Below are 21,415 nucleotides of genomic sequence, written 5' to 3' on the forward strand. Positions count from 1 at the left end.
GGCTGACATCAGAAATACTGCGAGAATGTAGAAGGGCTCGAGATGATCTGATTGGCAGCTTAACATACTAGCCAATAGGAACTCAGCATTTCCTGCACGGATTGAGTATGGATTTGTGCCCCAAATCAATCAGCTGATATATTCGCTTGGGGATCATCTTTGCTAAACACCAATTTTAAAGTGTACTGATCTAATTTCAACCAAAATAAAGAAATTCTCGCATTTGATTGGGTCTCCTATCGTTGACGAAAAGTGCCTACAGTACTGAGTATTTTGTGAAAGTTTGAGTCTTATGAGTGGTTTGTTTTATATTTGTGTGTGAACATTTCATGTCGTACATAAATTACACATGGTGTGTTTCACGCAGATTACATGACATTATGGCGAGCACTTCTTTACAAGAAGCCGACTGAACGATTGAATGTGTCAACTTGCAAGTACTGATGGGTCAGTGACTGTTTATAACGTTCAAAATATTGGGTTGGACTAAAAGACTTATGACTGCTTTCCAGTGTGAACTTGTAACAGAGACAGTCAGTAACATTGCATAATTGATGTCGGGATATTAAATGCGGATTTGATATCCATTTTCCTTGTTTTAATGACAATAAACCAAATTAAAGGAATTGTTTTACATTTTTTTTCAAATGGCTCATGAAAGAATCCCTAACACTCGATAGTTTAACTAACTTTCACCTACCGCCCATAGACTGGGGTGTTTGCATGATAGGTATTTAGTCGAATTTTCGTCAACGCAGCTTTTGTCAGCTAAACCAGTATCTATAATAGTAGAGTGAAGGGCAGACAATCTGAAACATATTCAGGTAGGTGGACTGATCCTTTATAGGATAGTGAGAGACCAAACTGTCCCGCTGCAACGTGCATATTAATCATAATTTTTTTTTTGTTTCTTCGTGCAGGAGAAGTTTAAGATATGCGTTGGCTAAATCAGTTCATGGAAAGAATCATCTATCTTTTAAGTGATACGTAAAATCGTCGATACATGGAAGTGGGATGTATTCAGTTACTGTTCTATCGTTAAATTTGGCCCAAAAATCAACACAAGGAGAAATGCCCACTGACTTGCAGCAGCAGGTCTCATAACTCCATCTTGTTCTAATCTGTTGAGTTCAAAAGAAATTTCATCGAGAGTGGCGTGCGGTACAGAACGAACATGGTAAAATTTGGGTTTTTGTGTCCTTCGGCATAATATGCATGTGAGAGTTCTTTGTGTGTTTCGTTGTACCGCTGAACAAATATCCATTTTTTCACACAATCACATATCAATAACGTGCACGTTGTCGTGAAGCACCAATGCCAAAATTATTAGGGCTAGAGCGTTACTGAACTGCTGAGTAAAAGGTTGATGTAGTCGTATTTCTATATTTTGCTTGCAAAGGTTATGTTCCAGGAACAGAGATACTTTCACCATTGACAACTATCAAACACACGTGTGATTTTTTTAGTGGAGAGTGTTCCAATTGGTCGTAGGTTTTTTTATTAATCGGTGTTACTGAGGTACTAGAATTAAGTGAAATGGTGCAGATTGACTGCAAGTATACAGAGAGAGGAACGGTTTGAAGTTTGTTGTCTGAATGTTGTCTGTTGTGAGTTGTGGAAGACTGTCTTTGAGTTGTGATTGATAAATTGTTTAGTTGTAAATCTGTTAGAAGAGAGCTGATTAGACTGACATAAATGTTTCACATTGTGTTTGCTGTGTAATTCAGTCACTTCCATTCATGGGTCTCTTGTGGATTGCCAAGAGGAGTGGGAACAGATTCAGAAGGAAAGATCGTATTTATTTCTATTTTCTCAAGTCGATCTTAGTGTGAACCAGAATTTACCTTGCATTTCTTGGGTATGCACACTTATTGTGTGTATTCTGATTTACGACAGTGTTGGCATTCTGTGAGGTGAAGAAAGCAGTTAAGCAGTCATACATTACACAACATTTTACACAAGGCTTCTGAAGGTTGCCGGCCGCGGTGGTCTAGTGGTTCTAGGCACGCAGTCCGGAACCGCGGGACTTCTACGGTCGCAGGTTCGAATCCTGCCTCGGGCATGGATGTGTGTGATGTCCTTAGGTTAGTTAGGTTTAAGTAGTTCTAAGTTCTAGGGGACTGATGACCACAGAAGTTAAGGCCCATAGTGCTCAGAGCCATTTTTTTTTTTTAAGGTTTGAATTATGCAAAGAAGTGGCTACGTACCTTCGCTGTGTTTATGCTGTTGCTTGTGGCAGCGGCTGTCATGTCCTCAAGTGAAACTGCGGCCGCTTCGAGCTATCTGCAATCATTGTTGCAACAACATGTCCAGTAAAGTCAAGTTCACTGAAGCATTGAAATTTCTGATCTTTGATTTTGAGACCAGGGTTACACCATAAGTTGTCATTGCATACACAAATTAAAGACACTTGACATAGATAAGAATTCCACACAAAACTTATGTAAATTTTTACGATTGCCGATCGCAGCTATGATTCAGATTCCATGAGGAGGAGGAAGAGGAGGAGATTAATGTTTAACGTCCCATTGATAATGAAGTCATTAGGGATGGAGCACAGGCTCAGGTTAAGGAAGGATGGGGAAGGAAATCGGCTGTGCCCTTTCAGGGGAACCTTCCTGGCATTTTCCTGAATCGAATTAGGGAAATCATGGGAAATCTATATGAGGATGGCCAGTTGTGGGTTTGAACCATCGTCCTCCCGAATGTGAGTCCAGTATGCTAACCGTTGCACTGTCTCGCTCGGTTTCAGATTTGTCGCCATCTGATGTCCAATATATCGAATGTGGAGGCGAATAACAAAGACAACCAAATATCTGCTGAAAGATAATACATAAAGAAGTTTGTTTACAATACTTACTCTTAATAATTAAGATATACATAATTTTGTACAGATGCAGGTTGTTCTGTGATTCTGAGTTAGATACAGTGAGGGTAATGTTCTTGATAGAAACAAGTAGGCTTGAATCCTGATACACTCTTTTGCACCCTAAATATTAGTAATGTTTACTAGTGTCATGCTACGTCAGTATAATATCCTCACTGCAGTCTTTCATACTAATTTTGGTAAGTCTGTAGACCCTCTGACTCTGGGGCAAGGCTCTGAATGCGGCTGCTTAGAAAGATGCGCTGGCCAATCAGAATTGCTGCAGTGAGAACAGCGAGCACCCAGAGAGCGATCTTGCACAGTGATGTGCTGCTGAGAGATTAGAAGTCTCATCTCTTACATAGGTGTGAGCGGAGCTTGACACACTGGGTGTGTAAACGAAGATGCCTTTGGTATTGTAGTTACTCTGCAAGATGGCATTACTGCTAAGGATTATGCGATCATTTTGGAGATCAGATCCACATCACAGTATGGTGTTTGTTCCTCAGTGGTGATTTTGTATTCCAAGATGATACAACGTCTGTTCACACAGCTCACATTCTCCAGGGGTGGATCTGTGAACGCAAGGACGAATTGCCTCATATCCCCTGGCCACCACAGTCACCAGATCTCAAAGATATTGAGCCGTTGTGGTCTACTTTGGAGAGATGGGTATGTCATCGCTATTCACCTACGTTTTTATTACCTGAACTTGCCATTATTTTGCAGGAAGAATGGAATAAGACAAATGTTCAAATGTGTGTTAATTGCTAAGTCATCAAACTGCTGAGGTCATCGGGCCCTAGACCAACACACTACTTAAACTAATTTATGTAAGAACAACACACACACACACACACACACACACACACACACACACACACACACACACACACACACACCCATGCCTGAGGGTGCACTCGAACCTGCAGCGGGACTGGCTGCGCAATCCATGACATGGAACCTCAAATCGCGCGGCCACTCTGCTGGGCAATGGAATAAGAGTTCCTTAAAAGCCATAAAGGACTTAAATTTATCCATTCTGACTGGAAGCTGTATTGAATGCCAATGGTTTTCCTACAACATATTATGTATTGTACTGTGTTGAGTTTGTAGTGTTTCCATATTTCATCCACTCCCAGTATGTTTGTGTGTAAAACTTCACAGACGAAACCATATGCTTGGAAAACTCTGAAATGGTATTAAGTATTCTATTCCATTCAATTATAATAAGGTTTCTTGCATGAATAAATGCAGACTGTTGTTTTACAGATACCTGATACAGATAAATGAAAACAGACAGTGTAGAAGAATTTTCGAGAATGTCACTTGGAACAATGCTCTTTAGTGTTAATGACCGTAATATTTCAGAATTGATCCGATTAAGATGAAGTGCAAAGACAGCATCCTGATATAACAACATATTCTAAAATGCCTTGTCGTTGCATGCACTCTGTCACTTGCTGTTCCTTCCAGTTCCATGTAATTGTCGCTCTCTACCCTCTTCTCGATGGCTTCAAGATACTTCTTCCTAGACTATCCACTGGCTTCGTTTCTCAGCTCTTTCCCTTGAAGATTGTTAATGACGAACGACTTTCGTTGCTCATCTTTCGACATGCGATGAAATGTGGTGTCACCAACCCTACCTCCAAATATATAAGCATGGAAGGGCATCTCAGAGACCTTCGTTCAAAAAAAGTCCATTCTTCCCCACTGGATGGATAAGTGATGATCAGTTTCTATTTCGACGGTGAAGAACCTCTACCCATCAACAGGCTACCGAAGGGTGTAACACTTAACGCTTAGCAGTATTGCAAAACACTGTTTAGTTTCAAACAGGCCATCAAGAACAAGCACAGGAGCAAGTTCTGAAATGGGATAGCGCTTTTTCAAAACAACGCTTGCCCTCATGTGGCAAAGAAGATCTTCAAGCTCCTTCAGAAATTTTGATGCGAGTTCCTCAAACACCTTCCTTACAGCACCGATATCTCCCTTCGTAACTCCCAGTCTTTGGTCTTTTAAAACAGTCTAGGTTCACCTGCGAGAAGGAGGTGGAGGAGGAGGTGCAGTACATATGAATCACTAAAATTCGGAAGTGCGTCTGACATTCAGCTGAAATCAGAAAGCAATCAAGTGACGTGCCTTGCTTGCCACTCTTGAGACGCCATGTTGGTTTCATTATATTTCTGTTGTTTCCATATTCTAACTAGTGTGTTATGACATGCTGTTTCAAGGCAAAGGCACAATGAAGGTTTATCAATCTAGGTGCGATTTGTTGTAATTAAATGTCCGTAATGACACACTGCCTGTAAAAGTCCAAAGAAAATTTCCTGTGAACAGTTGGATAGCAAAACATTGTGTGTGTTCCCTGTGGTCCTATGGTTAGAAAAGTGCCATTATGGAGTCGAAGGAAGAAGGTTTGTTACAGTAGTAGATACACTTTTTTTCTCATGTTCGCGTTTCTAACACATTCTGGGTGTTTCTTACTTATGTTATAGAAATATGTTGTGCAATATTCCATGTTATTTATATATAGGAGGATGTTCTCTCTGTAAAGAGCTCCACTCATTTATAAACTTCAACCTGATTAAAAAACGAAAGATGAAATTTCTCCCAGTGAAACGACCAGCAATGACATTTACATTCCTTACAGTCACAAATATTTATCCTTTTTTTTTCGAATATGTCGTGATTTCCGATGGTGTAGTCAGGGAAGGACAGATCTATACTTCCACCTCTCACAAATATTTGGCTGTTTATTTTCGAATATGTTGTGATTTCTGGTGGTAGGGTTAGGCAGACACCTAAGAGTACTGCTTAAATTGATTCAAGTAAAACTAGGGGAAAACAGGTTTCTAGTCTTGTTTGTTGACAATACCTAGCTGTTTATTCAGAATACTAGCTGTACCAAGCTGTTTTGTTGTATTTAAATGGAAAAGAAAGAAAAGAGAAAGGGCACGTTTCTAATATGTATGGGAACAAAATATACATTCTAATCTCCCTCTCCCCCTGTCTCTACCTCCTCAACTCCCTCTTTTTGTCCATCTCCTCTTCCTTCCAATTCTCTTATACTGAGCCTTGTTTGTTGATATTGCACATTCAGATTCTGTAGTAGTATTCTGATCATAAGATGAGAACCAGAAATACAGCTTTCCTGTCTTCTGTGAAAATCGCCTGTGGGGAAGAAAACAAGATAGCATGTTGTTGTGTATACAATTTATGACACTTCCTGGAACATTAAAACTGTGTGCCGGACCGAGACTCAAACTCTTGGAAGGTAGGAAGGTAGGAGACGAGGTAATTGCAGAAGTACAGCTTTGAGGACGGGGCGTGAGTCGTGCTTGGGTAGCTCAGTTGGTAGAGAACTTGCCCGCAAAATGCAATGGTTCCGAGTTCGAGTCTCGGTCCGGCACACACTTTTAATCTGCCAGGAAGTTTCTTATCAGTGCACACTCTGCTGCAGAGTGAAAGTCTCATTCTGTACAATTTATGTTTAAAAATATATATAACGAGAAAAAATATACTGAATACGGCAGAAACAATGTGTCAAATGTTTCAAATGACCCTCTGCTGTAGTTAAAGCTGGCTGCGACAGAGGAAGCAAAACCACACACTTCTACAACAAAGCAGCTTCTTTTTACATCAGTTTCAACAGAAAACCTCTATATTATTATTTAAAAAAATATGGTCTCTGACCCTCTGAATTTTTGGCAGAGTATCATTTAAAATTTGAAGTAAACCGATGGAGAAAGTTTCCTATTTTTCTTAACAATATTTTCCCTTTATATACTAAATATTGATTTGCATATCATGTATAACGAAAAGCAGATTTATAAGAACACATGCATATTTGCATGCAATATTGTGGCAAAAGTTCAAAGCAGTTAGTGAAAAACTTTCTGTGATTTAAGATTTTGAACATTTTTATATTTTATTTTAACCATATCTGAAGAAACATATGTAAGTCTGGACTGGTCCTGGAAGTGTGCTTGGATAGCCAAGATAATTAAGGTGAATTCTCAGAACAAGTGGGAAATCCGAGTTTGAGTGGTGCATCACAAATATGTATGTTTAATATCTTTATACCTAATGCAGCTAATTTCAGAAAGATTCTGCAACTACGAATATATATCATAGACTTACATTTTGCTCAAAATTCCAATGGAATTGGTTAAGAACTTTCTGAGATTTACAATTATATGCTGCAATTTGAGAGGATGTGGTTTAGGTGGGAACCTAAGAGCACAATTTGAACTACTGCTAATGAAATGAGCAGCAATCATATTTATAGTATTGCTTCGCACAAATATTTAGGTGTGATTGAATCCTTAACAACACTTACATAAATTTGTTGTGCCCACATGCAAGTGGAATGTCACATGACTGCTGTCCAGTTTCAGCTTAATGCATCCAATTTTTAGTCTCACATGCAGTACACTATCTCACTAGGGGTAATATAGATACAGCCTACAGGAAAATTAAAGAGACCTTTGGAGAAAAGAGAGCCACTTGTATGAATATCAAGAGCTCAGATGGAAACCCAGTTTTAAGCAAAGAGGGGAAAGCAGAAAGGTGCAAGGAGTATATAGAGGGTCTATACAAGGGCGATGAACTTGAGGACAATATTATGGAAATGGAAGAGGATGTAGATGAAGATGAAATAGGAGATATGATACTGCGTGAAGAGTTTGACAGAGCACTGAAAGACCTGAGTCGAAACAAGGCCCCAGGAGTAGACAACATTCCATTAGAACTACTGACGGCCTTGGGAGAGCCAGTCCTGACAAAACTCTACCATCTGGAGGGCAAGATGTACGAGACAGGCGAAATACCCTCAGACTTCAAGAAGAATATAATAATTCCAATCCCAAAGAAAGCAGGTGTTGACAGATGTGAAAATTACCGAACTATCAGTTTAATAAGTCATGTCTGCAAAATACTAACACGAATTCTTTACAGACGAATGGAAAAACTAGTAGAAGCCGACCTCGGGAAGATCAGTTTGGATTCCATAGAAATATTGGAACACATGAGGCAATACTGACCCTACGACATATCTTAGAAGCTAGATTAAGGAAAGGCAAATCTACGTTCCTAGCATTTGTAGACTTAGAGAAAGCTTTTGACAATGTTGACTGGAATACTTTCTTTCAAATTCTAAAGGTGGCAGGGGTAAAATACAGGGAGCCAAAGGCTATTTACAATTTGTACAGAAACCAGATGGCAATTATAAGAGTCGAGGGGCATGAAGGGAAGCAGTGGTTGGGAAGGGAGTGAGACAGGGTTGTAGCCTATCCCCGATGTTATTCAATCTGTTTATTGAGCAAGCAATAAAGGAAACAAAAGAAAAATTCGGAGTAGGTATTAAAATCCATGGAGAAGAAATAAAAACTTTAAGGTTTGCCGATGACATTGTAATTCTGTCAGAGACAGCAAAGGACTTGGAAGAGCAGTTGAACGGAATGGACAGTGTCTTGAAAGGATGATATAAGATGAACATCAACAAAAGTAAAACGAGGATAATGGAATGTAGTCGAATGAAGTCGGGTGATGCTGAGGGAATTAGATTAGGAAATGAGGCACTTAAAGTAGTAAAGGAGTTTTACTGTTTGGGGAGCAAAATAACTGATTATGGTCTAAGTAGAGAGGATATAAAATGTAGACTGGCAATGGCAAGAAAAGCGTTTCTGAAGAAGAGAAATTTGTTAACATCGAGTATAGATTTAAGTGTCAGGAAGTCGTTTCTGAAAGTATTTGTATGGAGTGCAGCCATCTATGGAAGTGAAACATGGACAATAAATAGTTTGGACAAGAAGAGAATAGAAGCTTTCGAAATACGCTGCTACAGAAGAATGCTGAAGATTAGATGGGTAGATCACATAACTAATGAGGAGGTATTGAATACGATTGGGGAGAAGAGAAGTTTGTGGCCCAATTTGACTAGAAGAAGGGATCGGTTGGTAGGACATGTTCTGAGGCATCAAGGGATCACCAGTTTAGTATTGGAGGGCAGCGTGGAGGGTAAAAATCGTAGAGGGAGACCAAGAGATGAATACACTAAGCAGATTCAGAAGGATGTAGGTTGCAGTAGGTACTGGGAGATGAAGGAGCTTGCACAGGATAGATTAGCAGGGAGAGCTGCATCAAACCAGTCTCAGGACTGAAGACCACAACAACAACAACATGCAGTACACCATGGAAAACTGGTCCATCAGTGGCCCAGGACTTTCTACACTGAAGCCATCCATTCCCCTCCCACACTCCAGGATTGGTGCATTAATCTCAGTGACAATAATGATTGTGACTGTGACTGTTCCACGTGAATTGTAATTATAAAATTGATATTAAAATTTCTTTATATACATGTATAACCTGTAGTCTCGTTTTCATTTGGGTACCCCTTACACTTATGACAGCATCAGTTTTTATATTGGGTTTAATTTCTTCCATATTTTACATACAACAATTACTTTTTTTTCTATCTGTTTACTTTACATTTCCGTAGTGTAAAAGTGTCTGATAGGACTTGTAACATTCTAGTCACCTCTTTTTCAGAGTCTACAACTATTTTGATGCCATCTGTAAATCTGATAAAATGTATCCATTCATCATTGGCTGCTGTTGCTGTTGTCTTCTTATCCATGATCTGAACAGATTCCTCAATGAACACATTAAATAAACATTGAGGTAGGAGACGTCCTTGTCTAACTTTTCTTCTAATTGTGGCCTCTTCATCTGCCTTATTAATGTTGATTTTCCTTCTTTGGTTCTGATACAGTTGAATAATCATTCTTCTAACCTTTTGGTTCAGTCCTACATTCTTGATAGACACCAGAGTTGCTCCCAGTTCAAATTGTCACAAGCTTTATCTAAGACAATGAAGGTAATATAAGTCCATCTATTTATATCAACCCATCTCCCCAAATGCATATGCAAGGCCAAAGTCGCTTCTCTTGTTCCTCTGACTTCTCTAAATTCACGTTGGTCCTCTGCAGTATGGTTATTCCCTTTCTTTCTATCCTGCTCTTAACCATATTATATATATATATATATATATATATATATATATATATATATATCGATTTTTCATGTTATTACTAAATTTTTCAGCAACTTTGCAGGGATGTCATCAACACCAGTTGCTTTTCATTCTTTGATACTCGACACTTCAGTCTGTATACATACATATGAATCAGAAATAGTTATTCATTATGTCCATAGAATCTCCAAAAGAAAATTCTGAAGTTATACTTAAATGAACATTGTCACAGCGCAGTGGTTTGTATGCCACACCAATAAAAATATACGTATTGTAGGTACAACCACATCAGAGGTACACTATATGATCAATGGTATCCACACACCCATAAAAACATACAGTTTTCATATTAGGTGTATTGTGCTGCCACCTACTGCCAGGTACTCCATATCAGTGACCTCAGTAGTCATCAGATATCGTGAGAGAGCAGAATGGGGCGATCTATGGAACTAACAGACTTCGAATGTGGTCAGGTGATTGGGTGTCACTTATATCATACGTCTGTACGCGAGATTTCCACACTCCTAAACATCGCTAGGCACACTGTTCCCGATGTGATAGTGCACTGGAAATGTGAAGGGACACATCCAGAAGAAAGGCGTACAAACCTACCTCGTCTGTTGACTGGCTGAGACTGCCGTCAGTTGAAGAGGGTCGTAATGTGTAATAGGCAGATATCTATTCAGACCATCACACAGGAATTCCAAACTGCGTCAGGATCCACTGCAAGTACTACGACAGTTAGGCGGGAGGTGAAAAAACTTGCATTTCATGGTCGAGAAGTTGCTCATAAGCCACACATCACGCTGGTTAATGCCAAACGGCGCCTCGCTCGGTGTAAGGAGCGTAAACATTGGACGATTAAACAGGGGAAAAGCGTTGTGTGGAGTAACGAGTCACGGTACATAATGTGGCGATCCGATGACAGGATGTAGGTATGGCGAATGCATGGTGAACGTCATCTGCCAGCGTGTGTAGTGCAAACAGTAAAATTCGGAGGCGGGGGTTTTATGGTGTGGTCGTGTGATGTTTTTCGTGGAGGGGGCTGGTACCTCTTGTTGTTTTGCATTGCACTATCACACCACAGGCCTACATTGATGTTTTAAGCGCCTTCTTGCTTCCCACTGTTGAAGAGCAATTCGAGGATGGCGATTACATTTTTCAATACGATCGAGCAGCTGCTCATAATGCACAGTCTGTGCCGGAGTGGTTACAAGACAATAACATCCCTGTAATGGACTGCCCTGCACAGAGTCCTGACCTGAACCCTACAGAACAACTTTGGGATGTTTTGGGACGTCAACTTCGTGCTAAGCCTCACCGACCGACATCGATAGCTCTCCTCAGTGCAGCACTCTGTGAAGAATGGGCTGCCATTTCCCAAGAAACCTTCCAGCACCTGATCAAACGTATGCCTGGGAGAATAGAAGCCATCATCAAGGATAAGGGTGTGCCAACACCATAATCAATTCCAGCATTACTGATAGAGGGCGCCAGAAACTTGTAAGTCATTTTCAGCCAGGTGTCCAGATACATTTGATCACATAGTGTACATCTTTTAGAGAGGTCACACTAACATACTCATATGGTGCTTGAAGAGGGCCAGCAGACTGGGTCACTGACTTATCTGGCCTTGTTATATTTGGTGACATGGGCTTGCTATGTTAGTACTGCAAATTACTGTAAACAAGAGAAGACTACTGCCAGTATATTTATCAAAGACATAGAGTTCTACTGCATGATTGAATGATGGAGGTATCCTGTAATGTTCGAATACAGCATTAATAATATGCTGATTGACACAGTCAGAATGATTAAGTATCTAGGCATAATTCTGTGCAGTGACATGAAGTGGAATGAGCATCTTAGGACGGTAGTAGGGAAGGTAGATGGTCGACTTAAATTAACTGAGGGAATTTTAGAAAGGTATGGTTCATATGTAAACGAGATCACATGTAGAACACTTGTGCTACCTATTCTTGAGTACTGCTGGAATGTTTGCCATCCCTATCAGGTCAGATTAAAGCAATACATAGAAGCAATTAAGAGATGGGTTGCTAGATTTGTTACTGACAGGTTTAATCAACATGAAAGTGTTACAAATGGTTCAAATGGCTCTGAGCACTATGCGACTTAACTTCTGAGGTCATCAGTCGCCTAGAACTTAGAACTAATTAAACCTAACTAACCTAAGGACATCACACACATCCATGCCCGAGGCAGGATTCGAACCTGCGACCGTAACGGTCACGTGATATCAGACTGAAGCGCCTGTAACCGCACGGCCACACTGGCCGGCGAAAGTGTTACAGGGATGATACATGAACATCATCATTTTTCTTTCAAGGGTTAGGATGTTGCCTGTTCTGAACTCACAGACAAAATCATTCCTGACGTCTTCTGATACCTGTTTTCCCATTTGGCTTGTAGTTTAGGATCTTCTTGGGAATTCTGTGGCCTGGCATTCTTATGAGGTGTTGTCTCCAATCTTCGTGATATTTTGAATTTTTCATGTGTGTTGAAAATACGTAATTCTGTTCTATTTTCTTTGTTTCTAAGCATATCTCTTCCTGTGCAGCCCTTCATCTTCCTTAGAAACCTCATATCTGCTGTTTTCGTTTAGATAGGGTAACACAAGACCTCCCATCACTTTATAGAATTTCAATATGGGCTCTTTTTGTACTATATGGTCCAATATTCTGCTAATGGTCTACAGGCATTTTGGAATTTCTGTATTTTTTTCAGTATCAGAGTCAAAATCAAAACTTACAGTACAGCCTAAGTAGGAGATTTGAGAGACTTGTTCTACAACTAAATTATCCAAGACAAAATTTGATCTAACTGTATATTTTCCTCAGAATGTCATTATTCTTGTTTGATTACTTCAAATTTTAAAGTTGTATTTCTTGCTCTTTTGTTCAGTTGGTATATTGGTCTTTGAGGGTCACCTTCATTCTTTTGAATAATAACGATATCATCAGCAGACAAAAATACATTCAGTTATTCCTCATTCATTAGCTTAATTTCTTTGTTTACTTTACATTTCCATTAGCAAAGAATGAGGACAATATAATTATGATAAAGGTTAGTTAATTGTCTAACATCTTGGTAATTAATTATTTCTTCTAATAGATTCCTACCTGTGTTTATTACACTATTTTTGTAAAGACTTTTCACTACCTGTATTAGGTGATAAAGATATCCATATTCAGACATAATCTTCCTTAAGATATCATGGTTCACATGTTCAAAAGGCTTCCCAAGGTCGATAAAGGTTATATGGGTCTCTACAATACATTCTCTACAATGTTTTTACTTACAAACACATTGTCTGTGCATGAATGACCTCATTCAAATCCATTTTGTTCTTAAGAAATAATAGCTTCTGTGATATTTTTCATGTAGTTATTGACTAGTTTTGAGTACTGTTCGTAGCCAGTGTTTACAAGACTGATGCCATGATAGTTTTTACAGTTATTACATTTCCTATTTTTTGAAAAGAGAAATTACTGGGCTTTTGCTGTATACAAAGATGCTGAGATTTTGCAGTTTATCTGACTTCTTGAATTCAAATGGAAATCCCTGGAGAGAAAACGACTGTCTTTTTTATAAAACACTATTGAGAAAATTTAGAGAACAGGCGTTTGAAGCTGACTACAGAATGATTCTACTGCTGCCAACATACATTTTGCATAAAGACCACAAAGATAAGATAAGTGAAATTAAGGCTCATGAGGAGGCATATAGATTGTTGTTTTTCGCTATCTCTATTTGCAAGTGGAGCAGGAAAGGAAATGACTAGTAATTGTACAAAGTACCCTCCCACATGCACCATATCATGGCTTATGAAGTTCTTGTGTTGATGTAGATCTTCTTGGGTAAAATATATCCGAGGTCAAATAGTACGCCATGCCAATTTCCAAGTGGAGAATACTCGGAAGGGTGTTGTCATCAGGATAAACAAATCTGACATTCTAAGAATCAGAATCCCTTAATCAAGAAGGTGAGTTACAAAATTTAAAAACAGAATTATGTAGGTTAACATTAGATATAATAAAATTTAGTTTTATGCTGTAACAGAAAGGATGGAGTTTCTGGTGAAGTGAGTTCAAGGTTATCAACACAAAATCGAAAAGAGGTAATACAGCAGTAGATCAAATAGTGAATAAAAATTACAGAAGCAAGGTGAGCTACCATGAACAGCATTGAATGCATTGTCATGAGTAATATACAATAGAAAGCTGAGAAAAATGACTGCAAGGAGCTTGATGGGGAGTGAGGAAACAATCTTTTCTCTCACTCCTTTCTTCCCTACAGCTGCCTTAGATTCGTGTTATTGGCTCTCCAAAAAATATTGCCTCATGAATGGACTTGATGTCAGCCAGACCGTGCGTCATTGTTCTCTGGTTATCCTCTCATAGTTTTTTTTTTTCATTTTTATTTACTGTTCCGTGCCAAAGACGAAAATTCTAGTAAAAACTGAATGTGGACGTCACATCCACACTAACAGCAAGAAACAGACGAGAAAATACTACAACTGATGGTCTTTTTACTGAATAAAACCATATAAACAAAAAGCACATTCCAGTATTGGCATACACAGTACCAGTTTTAATAAATTACTGATATAGCAGTGTACTGATACCACGTACACATATGGAAAATCTGATAAAAATTATTTCAGAAGTATAACTGCAATGAAGATGCGAAACAATTTACTGTATTTACGCCGCTTAAACCACTCATCTCATTCAGCAGGACATCAGTAAGTGATGTCAGTCTGACGCTGTGATCATTCAAGAACCGTTTTGAATAACTTCTTTAGTTGATGAAGGTGCCCTGAAGACTTTTTGAGTAAAACCAATTACCCATCCAAGAGACGTGGTTACATATTTATTTGTAAATGCAACATTTTGTAGTATTGTAAAAAAAAAAACACATTAACCTCCACAGTGTAGTTATTATAATGTTATCTGTGACTTTTTATGTAGGGAAACGTCTAAGTAAATCTGAGAGAGTAACTAATAAAAATTCACTTCATTAGCTTTCAGTAATTTTGTATAAAGTTTGCTGTTTTTTCGATATCAAAATTTGACAAATGTAGAAATCTTCAGAACAGAGTTGTTTAGCTTTTCCAGTATAACAAAAATTAATAAGTTGATGTTCAGGCAATACTTTTCCTGTTCAGTGACGGTCAGTTAGATCGCATACTTTAACTCTATTACTTCTCGGATCCATCAAGAATATAACTGTTGGTTCGTTACTCGTGATTTGTTTTTGACTTATGAAACATTGGAATTACGAACATTTTCATTCTATTTTTATTTTGCTTGTGCATAAGATAAGTGTAACTAGTACGGGAAACACTTGTGCAAAAAGTCAGGGATACGATATGGGTAGTCATTTCGAGCTTCGACATCTAGAATAGTGTAGAAAGCTCTATGCCTCCGCAAAGAAGTGGGGGAGCTGCAACCAGAGATATTTGCGACTTTGTCATAATAAGTCGTTGATGTTTACGTTGTGTCAGCTGGAAAAGTAAACGCATTGTGAATGTGCTATTTAAACCACTAAATTTGTTTACTTGTAGTTCACTATAGCTGTTGAAAGTCAGCTGCAGCAGTTTGAAGACGTAAGACACCCACAATAATTCCTGTGCGAACATTATTGTAGCTTTAACGTAATGTTACACTTATCGTTTGTTTATGAGTGTTGGTTTGTCAACCGGCTGCTGTGTTTTTTTCAGAAGTGTAATTGATAATTCCAACTAACCGGCGGTATTCTAAAAGTATTTATATTGTGAAAGTAAAAGTTTCATATTTGTCATGCGCGAACCCAGTCGGGCTATTTCATTTCAGTAATTTCAGTAACTTCGCGTTTGTAGTGTATTGGATGGAATAGTTGCTCAACCACTGGAATTCTGGTAATTAGGTAATGCTGATTGATGCTGCTGTAGTGTTTGCTTCATCTTCTCTCCTGCTTGTTGACACCCTTTCAATGTGGAAAAGTAGGTCTATCCAGTTTGTGATCCAGGAAACATGACAGAATTGTTGGCGACGCGCAATGTTCTGTTATCAGTTTTTTTTCCATTATAATTAAAAGCTATTTTACGAAACTCCTATTTAATTTATACTGGAGGCAATGGGGCAAAATAAACAAAGTAATAACAAAATATTCCTCAGAGACGTTTCGGTGAATGGCCCATGGTGTAAATGTTCGCACTAACGCATTTTAATTACATCCGTGCACAACACTTCTTGTAATTAAACCTAAGTTCTGATGATTATGCGATGTAATATAACGATATAAATTTTATAACTCCAGGAGAAGTTGTTAAGTTAACAGGCATAATTAACATTTTGTGCACTACTATTTACCAATGATTGAGATAATGGGCAATTAATGTTAATGCAGTTAAAGTGTACATAGAATCATACATTGGGTGATTTAAAATTTCTTAAAAAAGGCTCCGAGAGGTAATCGGTGTTTGTATTTCTACCATGTCATTTGTTTTTTATTTTAATTTTCTTTTAAGACAACATTTGTACTGCAAATTTCTCAGTGTGCAATTCATTGCATGCTTTTCTTCAATAGAAGTGTGTGCACTCCTTAAGGCCAATCTGTTTTTAATTTGATATCAACTTATTGAATTTTCCCATTTTCTTGTAAAGCTATATGGGAATGATTTTTTCTCTCATTTCATCTAACATCAGTTTTATGATTGCGGGAAGTGAATTTTATTTTATAATGTGTGAAGTTTGTGATTATAATGAGTATTGTGTATCCAGTTCGGTAGTTTACTGCTATGTTGGTCATCAGTTGAAAGGAATTTGATGGCACCTGAAAGAGGAGAATATTTAGAAAACGCTGTTGGTGTTGACAAAATGGCCATGGGTGAATGGCAGGATTTTAGTGTTCATTGGCCACAATATTTCGGCAAGCGACCACTTTACGAACTGATATGCTGATGAAATGCCTGATTAGAGGCCAGCATTCTGCTTTTGTCTCCCCTTCCCTCCAACATACTGCTTTGTCCATCATCTGCTCCCAGTATTACTCCCCCATTCTTTCTGCCGACACATTGCTCCACCTTTGGTTCACAACCACGAATACATTCTGGCAGCACCTCTGCTGTTCCTCTGCCTGCCTCACAGTTTGTTGTGGGTTATCACCTGCCTCTTTTTAACCCTGTAATGCAGTTTTATTCTGCAGTGGACAGCTGTTTAATGTTGTTTACTTGGTGTTTTAAATCAATCCTGAGACCGCAAATACATGCAGAGCATTGCACTGGTAGAGTGTATCCACAAAAGTGAACTGCATGTGTTTGCAGCTTCAGGACTGATTAAAAATGACAAATGAGTGACATTAACAGCTATCCACTGCAGTGAACAACTGCACCAAAGCATTAATCACCAATTCTCATACTCAATTCTTGTTGGATTGTCTAATGACCCAGTCCCAGGAGTTCGACACCTGTGTCACAACTTTGATATTTTTGGAATCCATTCACTGTAAGATCTGATAGGGAATGTTTCACAACTGCTGACCTTTTAGTCTGGTGCAATCTGATGTATCTTTGGTGCTCTTGACAACAATCTTCGACATTTCTCATTGTCTGACCTATGTATGTCTTGACAATTTTATGAAAAGGATACATTGCTACTTACTATATAGCATAGACATTGAGTTGCAGACAGGCACAATAAAAAGACTACTAAACACATAAGCTTTTGGTCAGAAGGCGTTCTTCTGAAGTAGACACACACATGACCACTGTCTCTGGCCCCACCAGCCAGAGGCAGTGGTCATATCTTTGTGAGCTGCATTTGCATGTGTGTGTGTGTGTGTGTGTGTGTGTGTTTTTTTTTGTGTATTTCAGAAGGCGGCCTTCTGACTGAAAGCTTATGTGTTTAGTAGTCCTTTTGTTGTTCTGTTGTATGGTAAGTTGCAATTTACTCTTTGCATAATATTATTTATACCTGTCTCGCCACATTGGAAGGGTATCTGATACATACCGTAATTCTGTAATCTGAGGTCATTGTCGATACTACCGAGGAGTGACCATCTTTTAGCTGGTGGGTGGAAGTCTGTCTCCACTTAGTATTCATGGAGAATTTGTCCCATATCTCTGGATAATACACCACCCAAAGGAATAAACACAATGGCATCTTCCTCCTGAGGTTCCTCTTCTGTTTCTGATGGTTTTACAGTAGGTGCAGGATGGAGGACTCTGTGAACTTGCCACTCATTTTAACAGTTTTTATTTTGGTACACAGTTGTCAGATGTAAAGTTGTGATTTTCACTATCAGAGATGGTGCGAGCCCCGTGTGCCATTGTTTTGAACACACAATTGCTCTGCTCTATGTGCTTGCGGCTTTCTGTATGGAGGTATAGGTCATGTGCATCTTCTTCCAGTACATGCTGTGGCCCAGTGTGCTGTTGGCAGGAAAACAGCCACGTGTGTAATGGAGGTTAAAGCAAACCCACATTCTCAGAATAATTCAGTAGATTGCCTTGTGAATTGGCTCATTTGTGTGTTTAGTGTTGAGTTAGATGTGATCCAGGCCCTGTATATACACTTACTTTACCATGAGAAGGGTTGTCAGCATGAGAAGTTACCTCTTAAATTGGCATGCACCACAGTGATGTCATTCAAACATTCAACCCCTGTTGTCACACATGAAACATTGAAGGTGTGCGCTGTAGTGGTTGCTCCCCATGAATGGCACCAACTGATGACAACTACCTACAAATTAGACCTTGTACCTGCCCCAGAGAGAATGCAGTGGATCTACATGTACATGGCTACTTTGCAATTCACGTTTAAGAGCTTGGCAGAGGGTTCATCGAACCACAATTATACTATCTCTCTATCATTCCACTCCCGAACAGCACGCGGGAAAAACGAACACCTTATTTCATTTTGATGATCATTCCTACCTATGTAGGTTGGGCTCAACAAAATATTTTCACATTCGGAAGAGAAAGTTGGTGACTGAAATTTCGTAAATAGATCTCGCCGCGACGAAAAACGTCTTTGCTTTAATGACTTCCATCCCAACTCGTGTATCATATCTGCCACACTCTCTCCCCTATTACGTGATAATACAAAACGAGCTACCCTTTTTTTGCACCCTTTCGATGTCCTCCGTCAATCCCACCTGGTACGGATCCCACACCGCGCAGCAATATTCTAACAGAGGACGAACGAGTGTAGTGTAAGCTGTCTCTTTAGTGGACTTGTTGCATCTTCTAAGTGTCCTGCCAATGAAACGCAACCTTTGGCTCGCCTTCCCCACAATATTATCTATGTGGTCTTTCCACCCGAAGTTGTTCGTAATTTTAACACCCAGGTACTTAGTTGAATTGACAGTCTCGAGAATTGTGTGCACTGTCTTTTTTGGAGGTAACTGGGAGGGATGTGTCAACCCAGACAATATACAGTCATCTCTCTTTGATCAATGTGACATGTAAGTGACCATAACGAAGAGCAGCCACAAACTCTCAGCATCAGGACTGTTGTGGTGGGGAAGGGAACACCTAGAATGGAATGTGGATAAGTGATGCCAGGTTTTCTTCAGTGACATGAGAAATATTTATCTGTCACTTGCTGAACGGTATTGAAGAATACGGCTGCGGCCAGTTATCAATTCATGCCTTGGGCTTGTATCCCCCAGGTTCAGTAGGGACATGGTTTGACCATGTTTTGTGTCAGTTTCATAGATTAATATAGGATTCCTATCATTGCTGTCATGGGTTATTTGAGGGTACCTGTTGTCCATTCGTATAGTCAACATTTCGGTGACGGGCCGAACCAGCTTAAATTTGCAGTGCATCTTGCAGGAATGAAACAAATTTGGTTGTCAAGAGAGCAATTCATGATGCCTACTGTGACTACCATAGCAGAATATTGTCAGATGCTATTCCACAACACCCAAAGAAATTCTGGTTGTGTGTAAAGGCTATTGGTGGCACCAAAATTACTGTCCAGTCCCTAGCAAATGAGACAGGAGCTGAACTTCAGGGTATGAAAGCAAAAGCTGAAACGTCTAACTCAGTTTTCAGATGTTCTGTTACAAAGGAAAACCCATGAGAATTGGACCAATTAATACTCGTACCACTGAAAATATGAGTGAAATAAATGTTAGTGTCAGTGGCGTTGAGAAATAGTTAAAATCCTCAAAACTGAACAAAGCTCGAAGGCCCTGTGGAACCCTTGCCAGATCAGGTGAAATTTGTAACTGGCTTGAGGACTTTCTGATAGGGAAGGTGCAGCATGTTATGTTGGTTGGAGAGTCATCTTCAGATGTAGAAGTAACTTCGGATGTGCCCCAGGGAGATGTGTTGGGGCCCTTGCTGGTCATGTTGAAAATTGATGATCTTGCAGACAATATTAATAGTAACCTCAGACATTTTGTAGATGATGTAGTTATCTGCAATGAAGTACTATCTGAAAGAAGCTGTATAAATATTCAGTGAGATCTTGATAAGATTTCAAAGTGGTGCAAAGACTGGGAACTTACTTTAAATGTTCAGAAATGTAAAACTGGGCACTTTAAAAAAAAAGAAAATAGTAGTATCCTCTGATTATAGTTGACCATCTCATACAAATACTTGGGTCTAACAATTTGTGGGAATATGAAACTGAGCGATCACATAAGCTCAGTCATGGGTAAAGCAGGTGATAGACTTTGGTATATTGGTAGAATGCTGGGGAAGTGCAATAAGTCTACAGAGGAGATTGCTTACAAATCAGACATGTGCTCTAATCTAGAATATTGCTCAAGTGTGTGGGTCCCATACCAGGTAGGACCAACAGGAGGTATTGAACATATACAGAAAAGGGCAGCACGAATGGTCACAGTTTGTTTGATCCATGAGAGAGTTTCTGAGAGATACTGAAGGAATTGAACTGGTAAACTCTTGACGATAGACATAAACTATCTTGAGAAAGTCTATTGGAAAAAGTATCAAAAACCAGCTTTAAATGATGGCTTTAGGAATCTACAACAACCCCCTATGTATTGCTCGCATAAGGGTCATGAGGATAAGATTAGAATAATTACTGCATGCACAGATACATTCAAACAATCATTCTTCCCACACTCCATGTGTGAATGGAATGGGAAGAAAGGGTAACAAGTGGTACAAAGAGATGTACCCTCTACCATGGACGTCACAATGGTTTTCAGAGTGTAGATGTAGAATACTTGTCACGCACTGAATGACCACAGGAGGGTAGCCCTCAAAGAGTGAGACAGGCTCGAGCAGTGAGGTCTTCATACCACTGTGGACAGCATTTTAAGAAGAAGCCAAGCATGTTGCAACACTCAGGGTGGAACAATGTGGTGTAGAGTGTTAGCCAGCAGTGGACTTTGATATCACAGATGTGTGAAAGTGTACAGTACCAACACGTGTGTGTGTGTGTGTGTGTGTGTGTGTGTGTGTGTGTGTGTGTGTGTGTGTGTGTGTGTCCTGAGACTGGTTTGATGCAGCTCTCCCTGCTACTCTA

At 39.3% G+C, this 21,415-nt stretch overlaps 1 protein-coding gene across 1 annotated transcript in view; it reads left to right on the forward strand.

Moving 5' to 3' along the window:
* Positions 1 to 15,368: 15,368 nt before the first annotated feature.
* The window catches only part of LOC126100582 (regulatory protein zeste-like), a 105,757-nt gene continuing 99,710 nt past the window's right edge, over positions 15,369 to 21,415 (forward strand). The window contains exon 1 of the mRNA XM_049911204.1: positions 15,369 to 15,534. The gene's annotated coding sequence lies outside the window, so the exon portion shown is untranslated. The remainder of the gene's footprint in view (positions 15,535 to 21,415) is intronic.

Source organism: Schistocerca cancellata, chromosome 9 (genome assembly GCF_023864275.1).
Source record: "Schistocerca cancellata isolate TAMUIC-IGC-003103 chromosome 9, iqSchCanc2.1, whole genome shotgun sequence".
Lineage (NCBI taxonomy): Eukaryota > Metazoa > Arthropoda > Insecta > Orthoptera > Acrididae > Schistocerca > Schistocerca cancellata.